Genomic DNA, 27,244 nt, shown 5'->3' with positions numbered 1-27,244 from the left:
CAGGCTTAAGTTGATTCTAACAGATTTTGCCCTTCTGGTGCTATCAGATTCTCCCCGCGGTCCCTCGGCTTCAAACTCATGTCCCCCAAAGCCCTTTTTTTCTAAGTCCTGCAATTATTACCATAAATCCTAAAGCAGAGACAAGGCTCAAACGGAAACGACTGATTCCCACAAAATAGTAGTAGCTAACATTTATGATATTCTTTGCCGTACGTATGTGGGTACCCATTGTATCTCACAACCTAGTCTTATAATGGCCACTTTTTACAGATGAGGGATCAAAGGCAAAGAGCAAGGTTAAGTAACTTAACCAATTAGTTGGTGAAAGGCCTGGTGGTAGGTCATTATCCGGTATGAAATGGGTATAATTCCTGTTAAAACCTTTGCCGCAGAAGTGGGATGTCTCTGTGTTCTGGGACTTCAACAATGAAAAATCTCTCCTCTGCTCACCTTGACTTTGCTCTAGGTACTATGAACAGTGCTATTAACTTTATTACCTAAGAGTTTCATGACAGCGGCCTCAATCTTGCTTTTCTTGTTCTTAGGCTGATAAACGAAGAGTTAAGAACAGTCAGTTCAACAATACGAGGCACACGCTTTTATGTGTGGATGGCTTGGTGGAGAAGGAATATCATGGGGGGACTAGGTGAAAATTGGAATGGAGGGCGATTTATGCCAAAATTTGGACGATAAGTCTTAGAACTTAGATTTCTATTTAAACGTTTTGTTTGAACATCAGACTTGAAAAATTTGCCTTGATTAAAGATTGATGATGATTGTAAATGTGATCTAAAGTATTATTTATTAATTATTTGGCACCTGTGTGAGAGTTATTTCAAGCACGTATAAGTATTTGCCTTTTAAATTATAATGGATTGGCGATAATATTATTAACCCCTACTTTACAGATGAGGAAAGAGAGGCACACAGACATTAAGTAACTTGTTTATGGACACATAGCTGGCAAGGGGTGGAGTTGGAATGCTAACTAATGAAGTCTGGCTTCAGAGTCTATGCTCTTATCCTATTTGCTAATTGGATTTTTTTTTAAACAAACCCACTAAAAATGTACCACCCAGATGATTTCTTATAAAAATTGGATTCCCATTTCTTATTAAGGTCTATTTTAGGTAGGAGGCACTTTGCTGTCATTCTTGTTTTTCAGTTCTGATAATAAGGAGAAAAATATTTAACCTTTCAGAAAAAAAAAATATTTAACCTTATTTAGGATCCTTGTTTTCTCAGTTTAACTGTTGCCTAAGCAGAACTTTATATTTTCCTTCACTGACTATTTCTGGATGATTTTGGATATTACACTGTTACAGCACCATAGACTGTCTTAAGTGACATTAATTTTGGGGATTTTTATTCCCCCCAAAGCATGGTGTTTATGTAACCAAAAGAGGAGCATCAAAAAATCTCCAACTGGCCCACCAGTGAACTGTGCCAAGTCTACAGTTGAGAATCAGTGATCCCTTATTTTTTTCTCAGTTAGTCTTCTAGGAGGTTTCGATTCATTTTTTATTTTCTTTAAAGATTTTACTTTCAAGTAATCGGACTTATAACCCCGAGGTCCAGAGTCTCATGCTCCACTACTGAGCCAGCCAGGTGCCCTTTATTAATTATTCCAAGAACCAGCTCTTACCTTTATTGATCTTCTTTACTGACTTCTAAGATTTCATTAGCTTCTGCTATTATTATTATTATCATTATTATGTATTCGATATGTTTACTTTTTTTTAAGATTTTATTTATTTATTTGATAGCGAGGGATCACAAGTAGGCAGAGAGGCAGGCAGAGAGAGAGAGAGAGATTGGAGGAAGCAGGGTCCCCGCTGAGCAGAAAGCCCGATGCGGGGCTCGATCCCAGGACCCCGGGATCATGACCTGAGCCGAAGGCAGAGGCTTTAACCCACTGAGCCACCCAGGCACCCCTCGATATGTTTATTTATTATTTTATTTTTACTTCTTTCCTTCTACACCGACTTTAATTTACTTCTAGTTTCTAAGGTGGAAACATAGATCATTGATTTTAATTTTATATTTAATTTTTATTTTTTTTATTATCATATAATGTATTATTGGCCGCAGGGGTATAGGTCTGTGAATCGCCAGGTTTACACACTTCACAGCACTCACTATAGCACGTACCTTCCCCAAAGCCCCTAACTCAACCATCCTCTCCCTACCCGCCTCCCCACAACCCGTAGTTTGTTTTAAGAGATTAAGAGTCTCTTACAGTTTGTCTCCCTCTTCATCCCATCATGTTTCATTTATTCCTTTCCTACCTCCAAAACCCTCCACGTTGCCTCTCAACTTCCTCATATCAGGGAAGATCATTTATTTTTAAAACTTAACTCCTTCTAATTCAAACATTTAAAACTAATTTGGCTTCAAATACTGCTTTAGCTGCATACAGCAAATTTTGATTTTTTTTTTTTTATCATTTAGTTCAGAGTATTCTAAAACTTTCCTAGTGATTTCTTCTTTGACCATGGGCTATTTTGGAGTATGTTGCTTGATTTCCACATATTTGGAGATTTTCCAGATACCCTTCTACTATTGATTTCTGATTTAATTCTGTTTTGAACATAGAATATATTCTTTATACTTACAGCCCTCTGAAATTTACTGAGATTTGGCTTCTGACCTAGCGTATGGCTTGTTTTGGTGAACGTTCCAAGTAAAATTTAAAATATAAATTCTGCCATTGTTGGGTATAGTGTTATATAAATGTCAGTTAGGATAAATTGGTTGCTCAAAATCTAGTTTACTACTGATTTTTACATTCGTCCTATCAATTACTGAGAATAAAGTATTAAAATCACATGGCAGTTGTGAGTTTGTCTACAAATTTAGTGATGCCAGTTTTTGTTTCATGAATTTTTGAAGATTTTCATTAAGTGCACATACAAGTTGGGTTGTTATGGCTTCTTAACCAATTGACACTTCAATCATTATTCAATGTTCTTGTGTATTTCTAATAAACTTTTTGATTTGAATTTACTTTGATACTAATATAGCTAAATCAGCTGTTTTATTACTAGAGTTTACACGTTCTACCTTCTTCTATCCCCTTACCTCACTGTACATGGGGCTCCTGGGTGGGTTGAGCAGCAGACTGGGTTTTGGCTCAGGTCATGATCTTGTGGTGGTGAGATTGAACCCCGGGTTGGGCTCTGCACTCAGCGTGGAGTCTGCTTCAGATTCTCTCTCCCTCTTCCTCCAGTTCAAGCTCTCTCTCTCTCTCTCTAACAAATAAATAAAGTTTTTTTAAAAAGCCATTTCTTGTAAATGACTTGAAGATGCATTTTATTTTATTTTATTCCACCAAAGACTTGAGAAGACCTCTTTGCAGATTTCTGGAGCTCTTTGTCTGCACAGTTTCCTCCTCTCTGGAACTCTGTTCTGCAATTCTAACCGCTTTGGTCTCCAAGATCATATTTCAGGCTCCTCAACTAAGCTAGACCATTAGGCTCTGCTTTATCTCCTTTTTCTTATGTCATAGTTCAGAAATTGCCTTTGGGCAGGGTTCAACTCATTTTCTCCTCTTCTCTCAAATATCATACTCCCATGCTATTGTGCAGTATTTTGAAGACAGTTGTTTCATATCTTTTGTCCAGTTTGGAATCAAGCTACATTGTCACAAGCAAAGCCAAGTCCATAATATAAGTGACTTATAAGAGCCAAGTGCAATATTGAAACATGATATTTAAAATTTATGATTTATTTCTAAATCTAAGTATCATTTTATGAGTTGTATTGGCAAACAATACAAAGTTTGCCTACATAGAAATTAACAAAATGATGTAAACTCCATGATGACTCAAGAAGTATGATCTAACTTGAGTGCATTACTTAACCTCGACTCTTAGCTTATCAGGGATGGTAACTGGGACTAATGTCCGCTCCTGTCACCTGCCCTTGCTATCCCGTAGCTACCATGTATGAGCGTATCTTCATCCACATTGGCCAGGCTGGTTTCCAGATTGGCAATGCCTATTGGGAACTCTATTGCCTGGAACACTTACAATCTAATGGCCAGCTGTCAAGTGACCAGATCACTGGAGGCGGAGATGACTCCTTCAACACCTTGTTCAGTGAGATGGGATCTGGCAAGCACACCTTCAACACCTTCTTAGTGTTTGTAGACCTGGAACCCACAGTCATTGGTAAAGTTCACACTGGCACTGACTGCCAGCTTTTCTACCCTGAGCAGCCCATCACAGGCAAGGAAGATGCTGCTAGTAACTATGTCTGAGGGCACTACACCACTGGCAAGGAGATCATTGACCTTGTTTTGAACCAAATTCAGAAATTGGCTGACCAATGCATGCAAGTCTTTTTGGTTTTACACAGTTTTGGAGGGGAACTTGTTCAAGGTTCACCTCTCTGCTGATAGAACGTCTCTCTGTCAATTATGGCAAAAAGTCCAAGCTGGAATTCTCCGTTTAGCCCCCCAGATTTGCACAGCTGTAGTTGAGCCCTACAACTCCGTCATTACTACCCAGGCCCCCCTGCAGCACTCTGATTGTGCCTTCATGGTAGACCACGAGGTCATCTATGATATCTGTCATAGAAACCTTGATATTGAATGCCCAACCTACAGTAACTTTAACCACCTTATTAGTGAGGTATTTCTTCCATCACCACTTCCCCCAGATTTGATGGAGCCCTGCATGTTGATCTGACAGCAGTCTAGACCAACCTGGAGTCCTATCCCCACATGCACTTCCCTCAGGCCTCATATGCTCCTGTCATCTCATCTGCAAAACCTACCATGAACAGCTTTCTATAGCAGAGATCACCAATGCGTGCATGCTTTGAGCCAGCCAGCCGGATGGTGAAATGTGATCCCTCCATAGTAAATACCTAGGTTGCTGCCTTTTGTACCGTGGTGATGTGGTTCCCAAAGATGTCAGTGCTGCCATTGCTGCCAAGACCAAGCGTACCATCCAGTTTGTGGACTGGTGCCCCACGGGCTTCAGAGTGGGCATTAATTACCAGCCTCCCACTGTGGTACCTGGTGGAGACTTGGCCAAAGTACAACGAGCTGTGAGCATGCTGAGCAACACCAGAGCCATCGCTGGGGCCTGGTCTCACCTGGACCACAAGTTCGACGTGCTGTATGCCAAGCGTGCCTTTGTTCATTGGTATGTGGGGGAGGGCATGGAGGAAGGAGAGTTTTCTGATGCCCATGAGGATATGGCCCCCCTTGAGAAGGATTACAAGGAGGCTGGTGTAGATTCTGTTGAAGGAGAGGGTGAATAAGAAGGAGCGGAATACTAATTACCATTCCTTTCAGCCCTACAACATGTCACACTCAGAACTTCAGCTTCTACATTAGTGGACAGGCATTAAAGCTGTCTAGTTAGATTGCTTCACTTTTAACTGTGATCAATCTTACTTTTCCATGTGTACCTATAAGGTTTTTCCATTTTCCATCATGTCTCAAAGTAAAGGCTTTAAGAAAAAGATTATCGAACTTGGCCCTACTATCAATAGAACACAAATAATGTAAAATCTTGATTATTATAAGGCATTTAGTAATTTTCCTGAAAAGGTAGAAAAATAAGTTGTATGTAATATATAGTAAATTATCATTTATGTATATCTTTATTTTATTACTTAATGAATATCCCTGGCCCACCAATAGGCCCACCAGACACATAAAATAATTAAATCCAGGGGTGCCTGGGTGGCTCAGTGGTTAAAGCCTCTGCTTTCGGCTCAGGTCATGATCCCAGGACCCTGGGATTGAGCCCCGCATCGGGCTCTCTGCTCAATGGGGAGCCTGCTTCCTCCTCTCTCTCTCTGCCTACCTCTCTGTCTACTTGTGATCTCTGTCTGTCAAATAAATAAATAAAATCTTCAAAAAAAAATTAAATCCAGTTATCTTTGACATCGAGCCAAGTTTCAATCATGTTAAAACAATCTATTTTACAGATTTGATATATATATATTTTTTTGGTTACAAAGGTGTTTTTCAAGGTGAAAACGAAACACATTTTATTTAATACTTCATTAGCTTGATTTTAAATATTTAGGCATGTGCTTTGTAGGCCTCTACGTGTTCTCTTGCCTCACTCAGTCCTGCTCATGTTAGGGGTGGGCCTGTGGGAGAAGGGGCACAGCGACCAAATTTAAAAAGTTAGGTATCATAGAAGATTTGGCTTATCTGAGGAAGCTGAATCCAAAGCTAGTTTTAGGAAGGTAAGTAAGCAACCATATTTCCACTGTAGATTCTGCAGAATCCTAGCATACTAAAGGCACAAAGTTACAAAATTTGAAATGTTTTCATATTTACCTAAAAGACTTAAGCACTGGGTGTGGTGCATAAACAATGAATCTTGGAACACTGAAAAAAGTAAAATTAAATAAAAAAAAAATAAAAAACTTAAAATCCTCTGGTACAACTACACACTTCTGCATGACAGAGTCATTCCTACTCTGAATCCTTTCGATATTTTATCTATCTAATTCTGTTGTTTACCTGATATCGAACAGCAAATTACTAATAGTGTGGGCTTCAGGAACTATTTCTCAGTAAAATAATAATAATCTTAATAGTTACATAATGAGGGCCTGATTTGTGCCAGAAACTGTGGGAAGAGTTTTAATGTAGATTATCTCTAATTACTATAACTTGAAACAAAGAAGTCGTCCCATTATACTGATGAAAAAAACAGAGCCTCACAGGAGTTAAATAATTTGCCCAAGACCAAGGATGCAAGTCTACATTAGTCTGACTCCAAAGTTTATTATTTCCAATATTCTAAGAACATCAGGTGCTAAAATTCCATGACTCATCTTCTCCTTACATATAAGAGGATTAATCAAAATTCTATAAGTTTTTGAGGCCAGTTAAATTCAGACATAATAATAAACATTTTATTTATTTTAATTTGCATAGTAATTTATGAGGGGGTCTTGTAATATCGGTTACTATAGAATGATGGCAGACAGTAGAGATACAGTGATGAACAACACAGACACAGGGCCTGACTCCTTGGTGTTTACATTTCTTACAGGGAAGACAAACATTAAACAGTTAATTACATGACATTTAATTATTATGGTTATAAATGCTGAGAAGACATCACTGACCACTCTGGCTAAAAGTCTTGGTGAGTTGGAAGGCAGACTATCAAATATTTAATAATCTAGGGTCAAGAGCCAGAATCCCTGGAATCACGTGATTTTTGAAATGAAAATACAGGAGTCAATGTCATGCAAATGAGCATTTATAGTTAGAGGCAGTTTAAATAGGATTATAAAGATTAAAGGGAGCTGACCAAGCAAGACCCGGAACCAGACTAAAAGTAGCCTACTAAACAGGTAATCCAATGTGGCTCTGTTCTTTCCATCAGTCAAGGTTACTGCAGGTCCCAAGAAAAGAAATCCATGGATAGTGGGCTAGGTCAAGCTCATCACACTTTAGAGGGGAAAACAAAATAAAACAAAATAAAACACACTCTTACCCTTTGAAGCTTGAGTAAATCAGAAAAATATCGTAGTATGTATGTTTTAATGTGTGAAAACCACATTCCTACTTACCTTCAATTTCAGCGGAGATAATTTTCCCCTGGCAGTCTTCTGGTCTAGCTCCTCTCCTCCCCAAATCTTAGAGCTCCTGTAAGTGCTTCCTCAGCTCTTAACCATCTTGTATTGTAAACATCTCTTCTCTGGTTACTGTCTCTAAGGAAAAGGCTTGTGTGTGCTCCCATCCAGACCTTCAAACAGTGCCCAGTACAGTGTGGTGCTTAGGAATTATATGTTGAATGAACAAAAGAACACTTCAACAAATTCTATGCCTTTATGAACGATTGATTAGTATTTCACATTGTTAAGTGCTCTACACACAAAAAACAGATTTTCATTTAAAAAATGAATTATTTCACTTGATCATACTTTACTAGAAGTATATAATAAATTATTTAGAAACCAGATATAAATAATGGTTCTACAGCTTTACATAAGTTAGCTATTAATAGCTGCATGTACCTGGCTTCCAGGAGTTCCGTGACAACATATCGAGGACTGGTGAGACCTCAGCCGTGGGCAGCAAAGCTTTAGATGCAGTCTAAGAGCTCAGAGAAAAGAGGAGAGGGAGAGAACATTTAATGTGTATACCAAAAGTGTGTGTGACACTCTATAACCTTGCTCCATTTATCTTCACAAAAACCTAATGAGGTAGGCATTACATTTTCATTTCACAGAGGAAATGGAAATTCAGGAAGATCGTCATTTTGTCTCTAGACTACACAGCTAAAGAGCATTATCCCGAGAACTGGGATAATAAAAAGTTCATCCTTTTTTAAAAATATTTTATTTATTTATTTGACAGACAGATCATAAGTAGGCAGAGAGAGAGAGGAGTAAGCAGGCTCCCTGCTGAGCAGAGAGCCCAATGCGGGGCTCGATCCCAGGACCCTGAGATCATGACCGGAGTTGAAGGCAGAGACTTTAACCCACTGAGCCACCCAGGCACCCCTAAGAAGTTCATCCTTAATTATGGTTTTGGAGGGGAAAAGGTAGAAGAAAGAAGTGTGAGAGATGGTAAAGAAAGGTGCATTTGAGATAAAACAAATGAGTCATTCCAAAGAGGTAAAGAATTTCGTGTGAGTATGTGTGTGTGTGTGTGTGAGAGAGAGAGAGAGAGAGAGAGATTGAGATATGGAGGGAGAGAGAGAGACTGGTTGAGGGATTTGATTTTGAGGCAGGAAAATATTTACCCTTAGCCCAGAAGGCTGACCTAAAGCTTGCACAGTTTGGATGAGGATCAAATATTTGCTATTTGCTACATTCCTTAAGGGTCTCACCACTACCTGTATATTTTACCAAGAGTTAATATTGAACTGAATGATAAGCAGCACAGGAATCTTGCAAAATTCGTTTTAGGCATGGAAATTCGAAGAAATTCAAAGTAATCTGATACTCCCTGCATGCCCCCTTCCCTTTGATTACTAAGTCAATAACTACCAGCCTCATAGGGCAAAATGTGCAGCTCTTTCTGCCCAAGGGTCCTGCCCCTGTACTACTTACATGAACTTAGTAAGTTGCGCTGTAAATGTCTCAAGAATTCTTTCTGGACCATTGCGCTCGAAGACCTCGCATTAAGATTCACTGGGGCGAGAACTGTTTTATAATCACAAGTTCTGTGAAGTTTCATGATGTCAACTGGAATTTAAATGGGCAGGAGGAAGAAATTTTGATTAAAATTATTGCTCCAACTATTTAATTCATTAAATCATTTAAGAAAGTTTAAAATAAGAAACAATCCATGAGAAAATGAATATTCCATGAACAAATTCCCAATCTTGTCATCTTGTCTTATTTTCAGGTGTATTTGTTTTAGTTTTATCTTTCACATAAGAGATAGGTCTAGAGAATACAAATTGGTGCAGTCACTTTCGAAAACAGTGTGGGTTCCTCAGCAGGTTAAAAATAGGGCTACCCTTGGGGCGCCTGGGTGGCTCAGTGGGTTAAGCCGCTGCCTTCGGCTCAGTCATGATCTCGGGGTCCTGGGATCGAGTCCCGCATCGGGCTCTCTGCTCAGCAGGGGGCCTGCTTCCCTCTCTCTCTCTCTCTCTCTCTGCCTGCCTCTCCGTCTACTTGTGGTCTCTCTCTGTCAAATAAATAAATAAAATCTTAAAAAAAAAAAATAGGGCTACCCTATGATCCAGCCATTGCACTACTGGGTATTTACCCCAAAGATACAGATGTTGTGAAAATAAGGGGCACAGCTACCCCCATGTTCATAGCAGCTATGTCCACAACAGCCAAACTGTAGAAGGAGCTGAGATGCCCTCCAACAGATGAATGAATGAAGATGTAGTCCATAAATACAATGGAATATTACTCAGCCATCAGAAATGATGAAGACCCACCATTTATGACCACATGGATGGAACTGGAGGGGATTATGTTAAGTGAAGTAAGTCAAGCAGAGAAAGACAATTAGTATATGGTTTCGCTCATATGTGGAACATAAGCAATAGCATGGAGGACACTAGAGGAAGGGAGGGAAATCCAAAGGGGGAGAAATCAGAGAGGGAGCTGAACCATGAGAGACTCTGGACTCTGGGAAACAAACTGAGGGTTTCAGTGGGGAGGGGAGTGGGGAGTTCTCTTTGTATGTCTCTTCATTACTTACTATCCTTTCTGTGGGTGATTTCAATATTTTCTACCATTTCATGCTTTTTGAAATGTTTTCAATTAATTTCATAGAGATGGGTTTAAGATACCTCCGTGTTATGCAAAGCAAGGGGTTTATTTTCCTTAGCAGATTATGTAATTCTGCTTAAAGAGACTGACACACCCAGATTGAAATTAAAATAACAAGCATGCATTGTAAAAAAAAAAAAGAGAGAGAGACTGACACAATAACATTTTATCATAAAACTCAATTGTGACCTAAGTGACTACATTGGTTAGTTTGGAGGAAGTATGTAATGGAGTGGATTTATCAAAAACACACATTCTAGCAGTTTAAAGGCTATGTGTTATAAGTTACAAAAAAGTAGGTTAAAATAGTATATTGGTAATATACTGATTGAAAAATTATAAGAAGTCAACAAATTACAAATGACAGTCGTTTACTTAATGTTATACAGTCAAACAGGTAACCAGATTTTCTGGAAATTATACTGGCAATACAAATTTGAAGTAATAAAAATGGTAATACTCTTTAATCTAGTAATCTCATTCCTAAGAAAATAACAAGTGATCACAGTTGTGCATAATGATTTAAAAATAAGAACATTCCTTTTGAAAAATTTAGACCAGAAGAAAAATGTCCAATGAAATTGAAATCTATCCATAAATTATGTAATAATGGAATATGATAGAATGTGAATGTGATGCAGTCTTTGAAAGGACACTTTGGGTACATATTTAGTAATAAAAAATGATACTGTAATATTAAATAAAACCAGAATAATTTTATATAAAAACTACATATGAAAGTATGAACCAAAATGTTAATACTGATTATGATAAGAATATGAGTAAGGTAAACACATTTCAGTTTTGTTTTCTTCCTTTCTGTAATAGCCATGTTTTATGAAACATATTTTCTTTTATAATTAGAAATTAAATATTACTTTTAAAATTCTAGAACCCAAAAGCCAACTTTCCAAAAGAAAAGAGTACTCAGTACTCCGCTAATTTTCTCTGTCAGGTACCGTGGGGGATCTCCCATTTTGAGAACCTTGGAGCCCACTGGGTGCTGAGGTTCTCCAACTGGAATGGCAAACATTACTGGATTGTTCAACGACTAATTACTCAGCAGGACATATAGTGCAAGTACTGGAGAAAGAAAGATGTATTTTGGGAGCTGATAGACTGAAATGAAAGCAGTTTTGCTAAATGGAGAGAATATTTCAGATTGTTCATGAATTTCAGTCATAAGCCAAAGTTTTGAGACTATGTAAATTGTCAAATGTTGCACTAAAAATTCTTAGGGAAAATTTTTTTGGGGTCATTAGAATAACACTGAGATGCTAACTGGCATAACTTAATGTTTTTTCGCAGCTGAAGAAAGAACTATCCTCTCAGGCAAGCTCAGACTCATGTTATTTTATCTGTTGATCAGGTTCTTTCACAAAATGAATAAATAATTCACTCTATATTTTAATAGTTTTAATAGTTTTTAATAGGATCACACTGTATTTAGAAATTTAATCATATATTGCAAAAATCTAAACAATTCCTTCTTTTTTTTTTTAAAAAGATTTTATTCATTTTATTTGTCAGAGAGAGAGAAAGCACAAACAGGGGGAGCAGCAGGAGAAGCAGGATCCCTTCCAAGCAGGGAGCCCCATGTGGGACTCAATCGCAGGACCGTAGGATCATGAACTGAGTTGAGGGTAGACACTGAACTGACTGAGCCACCCAGGCGTCCCTAAACCCAAACAATTATTTCAGGATTATAACCCTGGGTGAATTGATAGTGTAACTTTAATAAAATCCATTAGGCAATATTACCCTTGGCTAACTTCACTTTCAGATTTGTCAAGAGGTGTAGCTCTGAGCAACCCCCTTTTATCTCTAACTCATACATATTAATAAGCTCTGGGTCAAGCTAAGGATAATGGTGATTTGGTTGCTGTTATTTTCATCCGTATATAAATCCGCAAATCCAATAATGACCCATGAAAATCCTCCTTTGTCAATGCCACAGAACTGTTTCTTTCCTTGGGAATTATTAGGTAGGAAAACTAGCCATTTGCACATGTTTACAGAAAAGAAAAAGACCAGCAGATTTATTATTTTAAAAAATTAGGACCTGGATTTTGACAATGTCAAGATTTATACTCTATCCCTGTCTATTTTGGATATGCCACTAACTTCCATTTCTAGAAGACACAGATATATTGCTTAAGCAACCAAAGGTAAGAACCCAGTAGTAATTACTGTTGTATTTTCACATAATGCTTCTACCTCTGTTTTGATTTATTAAAGTATCGGCATTTGCTTTGTTTTCTATCTTACGTGCTTTCTATTTACAGCTGGTGATTGCTTGTATTTTACACCAAGTGAATATTCTACTAAAATACACTTTTAGTTAAACATAATAATAAATAAAGACCTGGTAATAAGAGTCTACTAATCTGAATATTACAACACAGTAAATGCCACCTCCTTTTTGCAAATTTCAAGTTCATTTTTAGAAGTCAGAAACAACAACTTTGGCAGATTTGTCTTCCTGCAAAGGAAGTACCATATACTGGGTTTTCTTTCTCTTTCAAATGTTTGGAGATTGAACACCATTAAATTCATATAAATCTTAATAAAAAATTAACTCCTGAAAATATGAGCTCGTTGAGAACTTCTTAAGTTTTAGGTACTTTATAAACATTATTATAGCACTCTGCACACCCCCTTTTAGAGATAAATAAGTGGTTTAAAGAGATTAAGTGGGTTCCTGAAGGCAAAGTATTACTGTTGTGTGATGGAGCCCAAATTGAAATCACCTTGCCTTCTTTTCTTAATTCTCCATGATAGGTATATATATTTTAATTAGACTTTTTGTTACTGTCATGTTTTATTATATTTTTAAAAATATTTTATTTATTTATTTGACAGAGATCACAAATAGGCAGAGAGGCAGGCAGAGAGAGAGAGGGGGAAGCAGGCTCCCCGCTGAGCAGAGAGCCCGACGTGGGGCTCAGTCTCAGGACCCTGGGATCATGACCTGAGCCGAAGGCAGATGCTTAACCCACTGAGCCACCCAGGCGCCCCAATCATGTTTTGTTTTTATAAATTTAAAAACTACTCTTTAGGGGCACCTGGGTGGCTCAGTGGGTTAAGCATCTGCCTTCTGTTAATGTCATGATCCCAAAGTCCTAGGATTGAGCCCCTCATCAGTCTCCCTGCTCAGCTGGGAGTCTGCTTCTCCCTCTACCCCTCACCCCGATCATTCTCTCTCGCTCTCGCTCGCTCTCAAATAAATAAATAAATAAAATCTTAAAAAAATTATTCTTTATCATTTTTTATTGTGCCAAGGTTACAGGATTATAAGTTCTTGTCATTTCATTCTATGTTAGAGAGTTAGACATTATTAAACTAAGTTTTTAAAATGTTCCTATCAACAAACACGTGTCTTACAGTTGGCTTTTTACATTTCGATCTTTTTGTTTATATACCCCTTAATTTGTTCAATTACATTCATTCCTTCTCTTGGCATTCTTTCCATACACATCTTTCACTTATGTCTTTGTTGGATCAAGCAGGGAGACGGAAGAGGATAGGGTTAGGTGGGAGTATCAGAATAACTGGAAATAAAAGACCCAATAGTTATTGATTACACTTTATATACCATAGAGGATTACACCCTCTTTCCTTTACACTTGAAATGTTTATAAACTCTGATCACAGAATAATCTCAGTAAGGCAAAGAAGTGTACAGGCTGCATTCTCTGCCCACAGTCAAAGTTAGAAATAATAAGTAAAGTTTAAATTAAATGCCTTACCCCTTAGAAATAACAAAGAAAAGAAAGCAGGGAAGGGTTGGCGGGGAAGAATAGTCAAATACGTCTTTAAGTGAAGATAACAAAACAGCGATTATGATCTTTGTCTTTTTCAGGGAGGTAATTTTTTTAGGCTGTGAAGTCAGTATGTGTAAAAAGTCTGGATAAAATAGATTATTTTCTACAAAAAACAAATGTCTAAATTTTATTTTAATTAATGAACTAGTTAATTAATTTAAAAGATTGTATTTATTAATTTGCCAGAAAGAGAGCACAAATAGGCAGAGCGGCAGGCAGAGTCAGAAGGAGAAGCAGGCTCTCCACTAAGCAGGGAGCCGGATGCAGGACTTGATCCCAGGATCCCGGGAATCATGACCTGAGCTGAAGGCAGCCACTTAAACGACTGAGCTACCCAGGTGCCCTAAATTTAATTTTAGAAGTAAAAATTTAATTGATGAAAAATTACAGGCAAAATTGAAAGAAGGGTCCAAGAACTACTTCCAAAAATGCCACTTATAACTTAAATATTTTTTTTAAAGATTTTATTATTTATTTGACAGAGAGAGAGAGATCACAAGTAGGCAGAGAGGCAGGCAGAGAGAGAGAGGGGGAAGCAGATTCCCCACCAAGCGGAGAGCCGGATGTGGGGCTCGATCCCAGGACCCTGGGATCATGACCTGAGCTGAAGGCAGAGGATTTAATCCACTGAGCCACCCAGGTGCCCCTTAAATATTTTTTTACTTATTAATTATTCAACAAATATTTATTTAGTACCTATTGTGTGCCAGTCACTGTCTTATTGTGTCCCCATCAATAGGTCAAAGGAATAAATCCATATAATGCCAGAACCTTTCCCCTTGGGAAAGAGTACATGGGAACTGGGTGGCCATATTGTAAGTTTTGGCTGTGGCACTAACCAAACCTTCCACAGATGGTAACTACATCCCTTTAAGGAGAAACATAGTGTACCTGCCCCTCAGCAGACAACCACTGTGTGAAGATTTTGAGCTATGCTATGAACTAGGCTAATATCGTCAAAAAAGATACGCAGCCTACATTCTCTGGCCCCTCTTTATGTGGTACAAGTGATTATAATTATACTAATGGTTCTTAAATGTACAAATGTTCCAAAGTACCAATCTATTTAGCTTTAATTCATATGGCTTTAATTGATGAGAAGGCAATTGATAAATTTCAATATCTATTTTTGATAAAATAGGAAATTAGTAATAAAAAAGCTTTAACACAAGAAAGACAACTTATCTGAAATCATGGGCAAAAAAAGAAGAAATTCTAGAGACTGAAATAAGACAAAGAGTGCTGATATATTATCTAACACTGTTCTATGATTTCTACTCAACACAGTAAGACAGGAAAACGAAACAAAGTATACAGTTTGCAGAGATAAAATTAATATTACCTGTGGATAATATAATTGTCTACTCAAAAAACATCAATAGATTAATTTTAAACTATTAAAACTAATAAAAAGTTCAATAAGATAATAGGCTACAAAAATAAATGTATAAATTAATAGTTCTATAAGCCCATAATGACTAGTCAATACAATAAAAATAGGTCTTATTTACAAATAAAAATTTAAATTTCTATAGTGTATTTAATAGGAAATTTGCGTTGCTTATTTAAAGGAAATTATGGAGTACAAAGTAGATTTTTAAAAACTATCGATAAATCATATGTCCCTTGATATATGATTTTTAAAGTTTTAATATATTAAGCATGTTGAGTCTCCCAAAATTCATACATCTAATGAAATCTCTTTTTAAAACACATTGTGTTCTAGGGAACATGATAAAATTATTTTAAAGGCAACTGGGAATAATAAATGTACACATTGTACTGTCATAGAAATAGCTATTTAAATATAGTCATTAAAATGATGATGGAGTGTAGATGTTTATTACCACTACATGTGGTGCAGACATAGTGTTTATGCGATAAAAGAAGTAACAAAAGTAAAATAATTTTTTGCGTTGTTTATTTTGCGCTAGCCATTATTTAAAATGCTGTAGACATAAAAACCAGTGCTCACTGGTGCCCGCTCTCAAGTCTGGTGGGAAAGACACAACTATAAATGCATCATAATAAAAGAATGGGTCAGTGCCCTAATGCTAAGTACTACGTTCTATGTGAGAGATGAGGGGAGCCTCAGGCACCCAGGCATTCCAATTCCAGCCGTTAGAAACATTTGAGGGGCGCCTGGGTGGCCAAGTGGGTTAAAGCCTCTACCTTCAGCTCAGGTCATGATCCCAGGGTCCTGGGATTGAGCTCCGCATCGGGCTCTCTGCTCAGCAGGGAGCCTGCTTCCTCCTCTCTCTCTGTCTGCCTCCCTGCCTACTTGTGATCTCTGTCTGTCAAATAAGTAAATAAAATCTTAAAAAAAAAAGAAATATTTGATTTTTTCTTCTTTCTTTACCTTTATCACATGGTGTTTCCTTTGCCAAGATTGCTCATTTCCTCTATGCCTAGAAAACTCCTAATCATCCTCTAGGATCCAGTTCCATATGCCCTGCTTTGGAAAGCTTTTTGTGAATCTCCCAGCTGTACAGAGTTGACTTACGCACACACAAAATTGTCCTATTAGATTTTTATTACTTACAGGGTTCTCTTTGCTAACTTCATGAGGGCCGGAAGCCTGTCTTAATCAACAATCCGTCCTTTCTTGTCTCTCTCTCGCCTTCACACCTCAGCAAGCTACATGGGGCTGCTGATTACACAGCTTGGGCTCCACGAATGTTGAGAAGCAGAAATAGTAAATGCAGGTTAGAATGTTATCTGCAAATTGTTTGTAAGGAAAAATATCAGGACTCTTAATGTGTTCCTTTTGGGTATAAGGTATACACATTTGTAAGAAAAGAAGGAAAAAAATTATCCTAAATTTCAAATACTCCTTGTGAATGACAAAATCTCCATGTGATTAGAGTCCAGGGGACCTCAAGTGCTGGACTCTAAGTATTTATTTGCCTTTTTATATGTTTATTCACCTTTATGATTTCCATAAAAAGTTTGTGTTTGTGTTGTCCCAGGGCATAGACAGAGAAAAAGGAAGTCATCCGTCCTTCAGAAGCTTGGAGAACCTCGGGAAAGTGGGACATACACAGGCAGCCATAGATACATATATACAAAGAAGTAAGTACTTAGGGCCAAAGAAATGATTTAAAATATAGTCAATATGTGTATTGATATATATAATATATATATTAATGGATGGTGAAATTACAATAGATTTTGTAGAAGATGGAACTTTAAGACTTTCCCCAAACACCTCTCATCAGTATGCATTTCCTGAGGAATTCCACTGTGAAACAGGGATTGGGGTGAGATATCCTAACATAAGAGGCAGGGAAACCTTCAGTTAATCAGAATTTATTAATTTTGGGGGGTCAATTTTTAGAATTCTGAATAGTGTCTGATTCAAAGGAGAAAATGGAAAGATAACACATTAAAGCCTCCAACCATTGCAGAAAGTCTTTGTTCTCACCCTTGGTTAGTAGAACACACTTATTTTATGTCTTTCTCTATATATCTATTTATTTATAGAGAGGGAGAGAGAGAGAGAAAGACAAGGGGCAGAGGGAGAGAGGAATCTCAAGCCAGATACAGGGCTTGAGCTCATGACCTGAGATCATCACGACTGAGCAGAAATCAAGAGTTGGATGCCGACTCAGCCACCCAGGGGGCCTGAATGTATTAATTTTAAAGAAAACTTTCTTGAACGATCTAGGGTCTTGCAATGCCCCAACATCATAATATATATGATTTTCGTGTTAAAAATAAATTTTTAAAATGTATTTGAAAAACATTTCTAGTCAGTGGGAATTGTAGTGGTGAACAAAACAGAATTTTTTTGCTCTTCCATGCTTATATTTTCTGGCATTTAAACACCTCTGTTATATCACTGTTTTCTTGTAAAATGTTTTGGCTAAAGAAAGAAGTATTGGAAGATGTTTTTGGTTATTTAATGGTTTTGTTCTTGGCTTGTGATCAATCGAGATTTTACGTTATGATGGCTACTTTGTGAATTTTCTGTGGATCGTGAAGGTGGCGTTAATGAGTATGAGAGTTATGCCCTTTTTGGTGAAATTGTTTCTCCCTGAGAAAAGAATGTGTTTTTCTCATGAGTTGCTAACAAGTGACTTAGTGAGCCTGACAGGTCCCTGTGCATGCTAAGGGCAGATAGTGTAACAATGTTGTGTCAGCTCTGTTTTCATTTTCATGGGAACTATGCCTTGCTTTTAATCCTATAAAGATAATTATTAAATAGTTGTTCTGACCAATTTGGCCTCTCAAAGTGATAGTTCAAGGGGGGAGGCGTTAAAGAAAGACCATTTGCATCATTTAACTCTTGTCTCCGTGAGAAAGTTGATGGTTGCCTCTCCAAGCTTGGGGATTACGTAATAATATCATCAACTTGCATCTGTAGAACCCTTCAGTATTGCTTTATATATATTTTATTATTTTTATTGCTTTGTATATATTGATACATCGTTTCTGTTAGCTCCCTGGAGAGAATCATTACAATGCGGAGGGTGGGCACTCTCATCTCCATCTTACAGGGGAGGGAACAGAAGCTTAGAAGGATTTCTGCCGAGGTCTCACTGGCAGTTTGGTGAAGAGCTAGGGCGGAACCCAGGTCTTTGCCAAGCAGGAGGCGGCTGTTTGCAGGCACGGGCTGCCTCCCGGCGGGGTAGCCCGCAAAGCCTGTTCTGCATGGTTACACAACTCCAGGAACATCGTTAAATTTGAAGCCACAACCTTAGCTCTGCAACTGAACAGTGAGATTGGGCAAGGATTGGAAAACATTCTTTTCTTTTCTTTCTTTCTTTTTAAAGATGTGTTTATTTATCTTAGAGACAGAGAGAACACACAAGCAGGGGGAGAGGTCGAGAGAGAAGGAGAGGGAGAATCTCAAGCAGATTCCTTGCTGAGTGTGGAGCCCGATGCAGGGCTCAATCTTACCACCTTGAGACGATGACCTGAGCTGAAATCAGGAGTTGGCCGCTTAACCGACTGAACCACCCGGGCGCCCCTGGAAAAGATTTTATTTTATTTATTTTAAAAAAGATTTTATTTATTTGAGAGAGTGTGAGAGAGATCACGAACGGGGGCGGGGAAGGACAGAAGGAGAAGCAGATTCCTGACTGAGTAGGGAGCCTGATGCAGGGCTCTATCCCAGGATTCTGGGATTGTTATCTGAGCTGGAGGCGGAGGCTTAACTGACTGAACCACCTAGGCACCCTGGAAAACATTATTTTATTCTATTTTTATTTTATTTTTTTAAAAAATATTTTATTTATTTATTTGACAGAGAGAGAGATTACAAGTAGGCAGAGAGGCAGGCAGAAAGAGAGAGGGAGAAGCAGGTTCCCTGCTAAGCATAGAGCCTGATGTGGGGCTCGATCCCAGGACCCTGAGATCATGACCTGATCCAAGAGCAGAGGCTTAACCCACTGAGCCATCCAGGCGCCTTTTTTTTTTTTAAATTTTTGTTATTGGACAATATTCTATTTAAAAACATTATCATTTTTCCCATTAAAAAATAAATTAGGGGTGCCTGGGGGGCTCAGTTGGTTAAGTGTCTGGGTTAGAGCACCAGATTGGACTCCCTGCTCAGCAGGGAGTCTGCTTCTCCCTCTTCCTCTCTCCCTCCACCCCCCACTGTATGCTCTCTCTCTCTCAAATAAATAATAAATAAAATATTTTTTAAAATAAACCAGGAGAAAATACAGAACAACACAAAGAAGAAAGTAAAAACACTAATGATCTTTCCACTAAAAACTTAACATGTTTAACATTAAGGTGTTTATCTATGCACATATACATAATTTTTAATAAAATGAGATGATACTATAAATATTATTTAATGATCTGGTTTTTTTGCTTAACACTATATCATGAACATTTCTACAAGTTGTTAAGTGACGTTCTTTAGAGAAAAAATATCCAAGTTTATCCTTTTATATAAAATTAATACATGTTTATATCTAAAATTCGAATAATACAGAGAAAAATGGACTATTTCAGAGGTAACTATTGTTTACAGTGTAGTGCATAGACGTTCTGGACTTTTCTATGAAGTCTGAATTTTACTAGTTGCATTAGCAGATTAGACCCCTGATGGAGAAGAGAGCATCATTTATTTTTAAAGGTACATATTTCACTTATTAGAGTCACTATAACAAATAACATACAAAGACCAAACACATCATTTATAATAATCTTTTGGAACATTCACACAGAATTCCACTCTAGAAAGCACCAACATCCAGGAGTTCTATACAGAGATGGATCATCTTTGGCCATCTTCGAATAATTTAGCAGTGCAGGTGTTCTGACCTGCATAATATGTAACCATCCTTGTTTAAAGTTGATACTTTAAAGTCTGCATACTGGGGTGCCTGGGTGGTTCAGTGGATTAAGCCTCTGCCTTTGTCTTGGGTCATGATCTCAGGATCCTGGGATCGAGCCCCACATCAGGCTCTCTGCTCAGCGGGGAGCCTGCTTCTCTCTCTCTCTCTCTTTCTGCCTGCCTCTCTGCCTACTTGTGATCTCTATGTGTCAAATAAATAAATAAAATCTTAAAAAAAAAAAGATAGTCTGTGTACTATGTCAGCCTTGCAAAATGAATTTCTCAGTTCAGTTTTCAATTTTATCCAGAAAGTAGTTTCCTGCTTAGGAACTACTCAATACAGCCTGTTATAGATCACAACATAGTAGTGATGGTAGTTCAATGGGATTACAGGAGTCAGATTGCTTTGTAATCTTTATAATTCACATATGTAAATACATATGTGATTTAAGGGACTTACAAATCAGTCAAGTATGCCAATGACATTAGTAGATGACAGAATTTTATCTTGATTTTAGCAAGGTAAAAAAAAATGCAGTTAATAGAGATCCAGGGGTACCTATTCACTTAGGGGACAGTAATAATGCCTGATGTCTAGCAGGCATTTGATAAATACACGTTACATGTTAAACGGACTAAAGAACCCAACTGAAGAAAAATTGGCCAAGAATAGTAAAATCTAATTTATGAAGAAAGCCGAATGACCAATAGGCATATGAGAGTTTTGCAACTTTACTCATAAATGTGAATCAAAAGCCACAGTGCAAACAAGTTTGCACTCATCAAATTGGGGAAAAACCTTAAAATTTGGCAACATGAAGGGTTGGCCAGGATGTTGGGGACACGGTGTGTTTGTACACGGCTGGTAGAATGTATAAAATGAAGTTCAAGTTTGGGCATCACTTCGACCAGCCCCACTAACCTGACACTAGAATGAACAATTCCACTTCCGGGTTTAGACTTAAGAATGACTTTCGCACAGGTGTCTAAGGAGGCACGCAAAGGATTTTACTACAGCACTGTTCACAATAGCAAAAAAAACCTGGAAAGAACCTCGTTCATTAATAGAAAGAGGAAACACACATAGAGAAAGGGAACAAAATAGGATATACAGAATCTGCAATATTTACCAACAGTATTATAAAATGAAAGAGCTCTGTATATATTAGCATACATAATTTTAAACATAATTTTGAGTGAAGAAAGCAAGCTGCAAAATTATACACAGATGAGGTCACAGCTCCATATGCTTTAACATGTCCCAAAGTATACCGTGATTATGGAGGCTTAGGCAGCTGGTTGAAAGGAGGGAAGAGGGTCTGCTAAAATACACATCAAATTTACAGTGGCCCTTGCTTCCGGGAGGTAGGGAAGGGGGACGGCAAGAACGGGACTGGGAGGTGAGAGTTTCTTATAGGGCTTTAACTTAAGGTATAAAACTTTCTTGTTTTTCATAAGCCATAAAAGGTGTGGACATAAATTTGACAAAAGACGAAAGGTCACCATTACTTCCTGGTGGTGGAACCACGGATGATATAATTTTTATACTGTTTTGCATTTTAAAATCAAGGTCTCTACGTGTACCTGGTAAGTCATTAATTTACATGACACAAAATTTAAAAAGTACAAACTACTCCCTTTTGCATTCCTATTGTCCAGTCCTACCCATGGTTCCCTTTCTTAGAAGCAAGTAATCTCTGGTATGACGTTCTTGTTACATCTCTCCCTCTCTGCACACGCACACACACACACACACACACACACGCACACACACACATGCGCGTGCGCGCGCACGCACACACACACACACACACACACACACGAATATATATATCCTTTTTTCCTGTCTCTGGTAGTGTATTATATCTTGGAGGACTTTCAATACCTGTTCATACAGAAGTGCCTTCTTATTTTAATGACTGACTGCAGTATATTTCATCTATAGGACATATTTTTGGAAGGAATAAAAGGATAGGACGGAAGGGAGAAGAGGAGAGAGAAGGAGGTTGGGACCCTGCTGCAGAAGAAAGGGTAATAATTCAGTAGACAATGGTGAAAATCTGGAAGGTTCTAGAATAGGAGCATAGTAGTTTATGCTCCTTCAAAGGATTAATTTGGGAGTACTCTGGAGGATGGATTGGAGGGAGGGTGAGGCTGCGGATGAAAAAACTGGCTAAAAGACTGGCCTAAGACAGGGGTTAACAAGCCCCGGACAAGTTCCGGGGATGATTAGAAGGAAACGGTGGGCGTGCGGGCAGGAACAGACGCAGAGCAGAATAGGTAAGATTCGATGAAGTGCCTGGCAGGAAGGAAAGAATTCCAGATGACTAATTCCGAGTTCTAAGTGAATTGAAGTGACTGAAATTTCAAACAGCAATTCTGCGAACAGAAATAGGAATGTCAGGAAGAAGAGCTGGCTTGACAGGGAAGGAAGGGGAAAATCTGGAGGCACACTGGACACAGGGATCTGAAGGGACGCTTCGGAATTTAAATGGAAGGGGCGTGGCTAATAGGAGGGACTGAAAGTCTTTGGAATGAATTAATGAATGAGCTGTAGCAGAGGAGCTGGGAAATGTGCTCAGCTGGATGAGTGAATTGGGAGATACTGGCCTGGAGAAGAGGTTGAACTTTTATTTATTTATTTTTTTATGTAAGATTTATTTATTTGTCAGAGAGAGAGAGAGAGAGAGCATGCACAAGCAGGGGGAGCGGCAGGCAGAGGGAGAAGCAGGCTCCCCGCCCAGCAAGTAGTCCGATTTGGGGCTCGATCCCAGTACCCTGAGATCATGACCTGGGCCGAAGGCAGAGGCTTAACCAACTGAGGCACCCAGGCATCTGGGGGTTGAACTTTAATGCAAGAAAATGGGCAAAAGTCTGGGCACCTCAATTCCTCAGCAGTGCAGAATGCTGTGTGGGACTGTACGCAATACTAATTTCTGTGTATGATATGGAAGATGTATCCTTTGTGGTACTATTACTACAGATGGAAGGACCCAGGGAAAACAATTGTGGGGGGCCGGGGTTCCCACGTTTAGGAGCTGTTCTCTGAGGGGGAGGTACATGCGTAAAGGCCTCCAAAGGTTGAAGGAGCCATAGGACCAAAGAAAAAGGCTGACAAGTCCAGCTTGACAAGAAATGGATTATTAAGGAGACTTCTGGGCAGAAGTATGTCTTGGGCCTGTCTCAGCAACCCCACCTCCCCTGAGACCTGCTTCTCTAGCCCTAGAGGCTGGGAGCGCTGCCGTTCTACCTCGAAGAGAATGTGTAAAACCAGGTGTGTGTCTTCCATCCAATTACTAACCAGACCTGAACCCGCTTAGCTTCTGAGACCAGATGAGATCGGGGGTGTTTATTATACTGAGTGAAATAAGTCAATCAGAGAAAGACAATCATCATATGATCTCATGCATATGCGGACTTTAAGAAACAAAACTGAAGATCATGGGGGAAGAGAGGAGAAACTAAAACAAGATGAAATCAGTGAGGCAGACAAAGCATATGAGATTCCTAAGCATAGGAAACAGACTGAGGGCTGCTGGAGGGGAGGCAGGTGGGGGAGGGGGTGACTGGGTGATGGGCATTAAGGAGGGCATGTGATGCCATGAGCACTGGGTGTTATATAAGACTGATGAGTCACTGACCTCTGCTTCTGAAACCAATAATACTTCATATGTTAATTAGTTAAATTTAAATTAAAAAAAAGAACAGGTGTGTGTCACAGTCCTATCACCAGAGTAAATCAAGGACATTATGCCAAGGACGTGCTTAAGGGTGAGGGTAAACAAAAAGAAAGAATGTGGGGTGAGGGGCTGTGCTCCAGAAGGCTTTTGGGTCACAGAACGGTCACCGTGGTGGATTTGTCCAAGATGGCATTTGTCTGGTTCACCCAGGAGCTTTGGTGGCCCAGAACTTGCTAATTGATGGAAAAATGAGATTCACACCCACACTACCTTTCCAGTGTGGATCATCAGATCCAAGTGTCCTTACAACTCTAACTCTTGCACAGGATTTATGGATTGGGAGGAAGTGCTAGAGAGAGGAGACAGGGAAGGGGAATTCAGGAGAATTTGGGGTCCTGGCAAAGATGATCAGGAGTCATTCCACCACCATTCTCTGCTCCGTGGTCTCCGGCCTTCATCTCTTCATTTACTCATTCATTCTCTCCACAAACATCGCTGGGTGTTTGCTAGGTTCCAAGCACAGCTCTAAATGCTGCAGATATATAGACGAAACATGAACCAAAACTACTCCTTCCCTTAAGGAACTCAGTTGAGGGAAATTACAGAAAAATCCTTTCTGGTATTTTTCCTAAGGACAGTTGTGGATTCAGAATTTCTATAGGAAATTGGGGCTTAGGAGCAGATCTGATGAGAAGTGGGGCCTAGAAATGAATCTTTTTTTTTTAAATATTTTATTTATTTATTTGACAGACAGAGATCACAAGTAGGAAGAGAGGCAGGCAGAGAGAGAGGGGGAAGCAGGCTCCCTGCTCAGTGGGGCTCGATCCCAGGACCCTGGGACCATGACCTGAGCCGAAGGCAGAGGCTTTAACCCACTGAGCCACCCAGGCGCCCCCTAGAAATGAATCTTTAAAGGTAGGCTTAATTGTCAAATCTACTGTTTTTTTTTTAAAAGGTATTATTTGGAGGTGAGTTGGGGATCCTAAGGCCTATCATTGGAAGCTAAAAACCCTCCAATACCATCCCTTTGCTTAAGTTGCTATTTTAAGACAAGCTTTTTGAATTTATGTCCTTGCATTGCACATAATTGGCTGCATCCAAAAGACACACCCTCATGGAGAAGACCGCCCGATAGGAACAAAGCAGGACAAACAAGGGTCACTTGAGGGCATCTGGTGACCAAGTTCCATATGACGCCTTTTATAAGATGTGCAGCAAGAGCTTGAGCTCTGTGGGGCAGAGTTTTTACATCCCAGCTCCACAATGAAAGTCATATGACCTTGAACAACTCCTCTAACCTCTCTGAGCTCCATACCCTCCCCTGTGAAATGAAGAATGGAAAGCCATGCCTCAGGTTCTTACATGGGTTCAACGTGCTGAGCTCACGTGAGGCCTGGCTTCTAGCAGACACTCAACAGACGTTTCTTTCCTTCTTCTCTCTGTCCCTCTGGTCGGAAAGTGGTCCAGTGATACGGAGAACAGACAACCCACAGAAGTTCTGTCTCATTTGCCTGTTCTCATCCTGCCCAAATCTGTCGCACCAGGTGGGAAAACGGTTTGTCTGCAGGGATTGCCAGATGGCATTGGGCTCTCTCACGCGTTTGGTTTTTTCGTACCATAGAGCTTCTGCCAGGAATCGTGCTCCACATCAGAATAGGCTTGGCAGGTGTCTGCTCTGTCTCCAAGCCTGCCCTAGCCTTGCCTTTTCTGGAAGATTTATCTCCAGCCCCTGCAGAGGATTCGGTGCATTTCCTCCCAGCTGCTGCAGCATCTCCGAACCCTGACCTACCTCTACGTGATCGATATTGGCTGTTGGACCCCCTGCTCCCTTTCCACCCTGTCTTAGTTTCCTAGGACTGCTATAATGAACGCACCCAAATTGGGTGGCTTCAAAGAGCAGAAATGTATTGTCCCCGTTCTACAGCCAGAAGGACCCCATGGAGGTCTTATGAGGGCCAGACTCCCTCTGAAGGCATCAGGGAAGCCTCCGTTCCATGCCTCTTTCCCCGTTCAGGTAGCCACAGGCATTCCTTGGCTTGTCAATGCATTATTCTTACCCCCCATCCTCTCAGTGTTCTCTGTGTATCTCCACGGAGTCATGTGTGGTGTGGGGGGGGTTGTCTGTGTCCAAATGTTTCCTTTTATAAATTTTTAAAAAAATTTTATTTGTTTATTTATTTGTCAGAGAGAGAGAGAGAGAGAGAGAGCGCAAGCATGGGAGAACACAAGCAGGCAGAGCGGCAGGCAGAGGCAGAGAGAGAAGCAGGCTCCTCACTGAGCAAGGAGCCCGATGCGGGACTCGATCCCAGGACCCTGGGATCATGACCTGAGCCGAAGGCAGCGGCTTCACCAACTGAGCCACCCAGGCATCCCCAAATGTTTCCTTTTTATAGAGGCATCAGTAATACTGGATTAGGACACACCTAATTAAAAAGACCTCATTTCCAAATGAAGTCACATTCTAAGGCACTGGGGCTTAGGACTTCAAGATACCGTTTCTGGAGGATGCAATTCAACCTGTAACATACCCTTCTCCATTCTGCATTCTGGAGGAGAGACTACCCTCTATGGAAGGCATCTATGTGCTCTCTGAGGTCACCCAGTGTGGAACCCCAGCAGGGGCGGGGGAGGAGGGAGACATGAGGTCAGGGTGTTGGGTGCCTAGTGGTATCCTTCCTGTGGGCCTGCCCTGTGCTGGCTGTGTCCCTCAGTGGTAAGTCACGTCACTGCCTCATGACTCATTATTCTGCACACTTCCTCTCCTTCCAGGGCTGACGCCCATTCCCTCTGCTTGTGTTTGGAGCCTAGGGGTGGAAACTGGCCTGGGTTACTGCACTGTGCTTTCTGTTTGCCTTACCCGAACACCTTCATAAACAGTCCATTTGGAAATAAACCTCTTACAGAATAAGCCCACTTTGTGTATATCTTTGTTTTCTGTTGGGACTCTAAAGATAACCCCCATCAAAGGTGTTACTTACCTATTAAATATCTTATCTGTTTTATTAATCATATATGCATTTCTTTAAGCATGTCTCATGTTGTAGCATAGCACTTAACCCATTTCCTGCTGCTAGCAGCTGTTGAACAAACATTTTTAGTGGGAGGGAAGGGAGAATGGGAGGAAGGAAGAGAGAAGGGAAGGACTAGAGACACCATGTGGTTTTCCATCTTAATTTAGTTTTTTTTTTAAGATTTTATTTGTTTATTTGACAGACAGAGAT

General features: G+C 39.5%; 1 protein-coding gene and 1 pseudogene across 1 annotated transcript in view; both read left to right on the top strand.

Annotated features, from left to right (window-relative positions):
• Positions 1-3,943: 3,943 nt before the first annotated feature.
• LOC125093698 (tubulin alpha-1B chain-like) lies at positions 3,944-5,289 on the top strand (annotated as a pseudogene).
• A 6,899-nt stretch (positions 5,290-12,188) lies between these two features.
• Positions 12,189-27,244, top strand: part of CNGA1 (cyclic nucleotide gated channel subunit alpha 1) — a 35,964-nt gene continuing 20,908 nt past the window's right edge. The window contains exons 1-2 of the mRNA XM_047719230.1: positions 12,189-12,395; positions 17,021-17,123. The gene's annotated coding sequence lies outside the window, so the exon portion shown is untranslated. The remainder of the gene's footprint in view (positions 12,396-17,020; positions 17,124-27,244) is intronic.

The sequence above is a fragment of the Lutra lutra genome, chromosome 2 (genome assembly GCF_902655055.1).
Source record: "Lutra lutra chromosome 2, mLutLut1.2, whole genome shotgun sequence".
NCBI lineage: Eukaryota > Metazoa > Chordata > Mammalia > Carnivora > Mustelidae > Lutra > Lutra lutra.
This window is presented reverse-complemented; position numbering and strand designations above follow the sequence as displayed.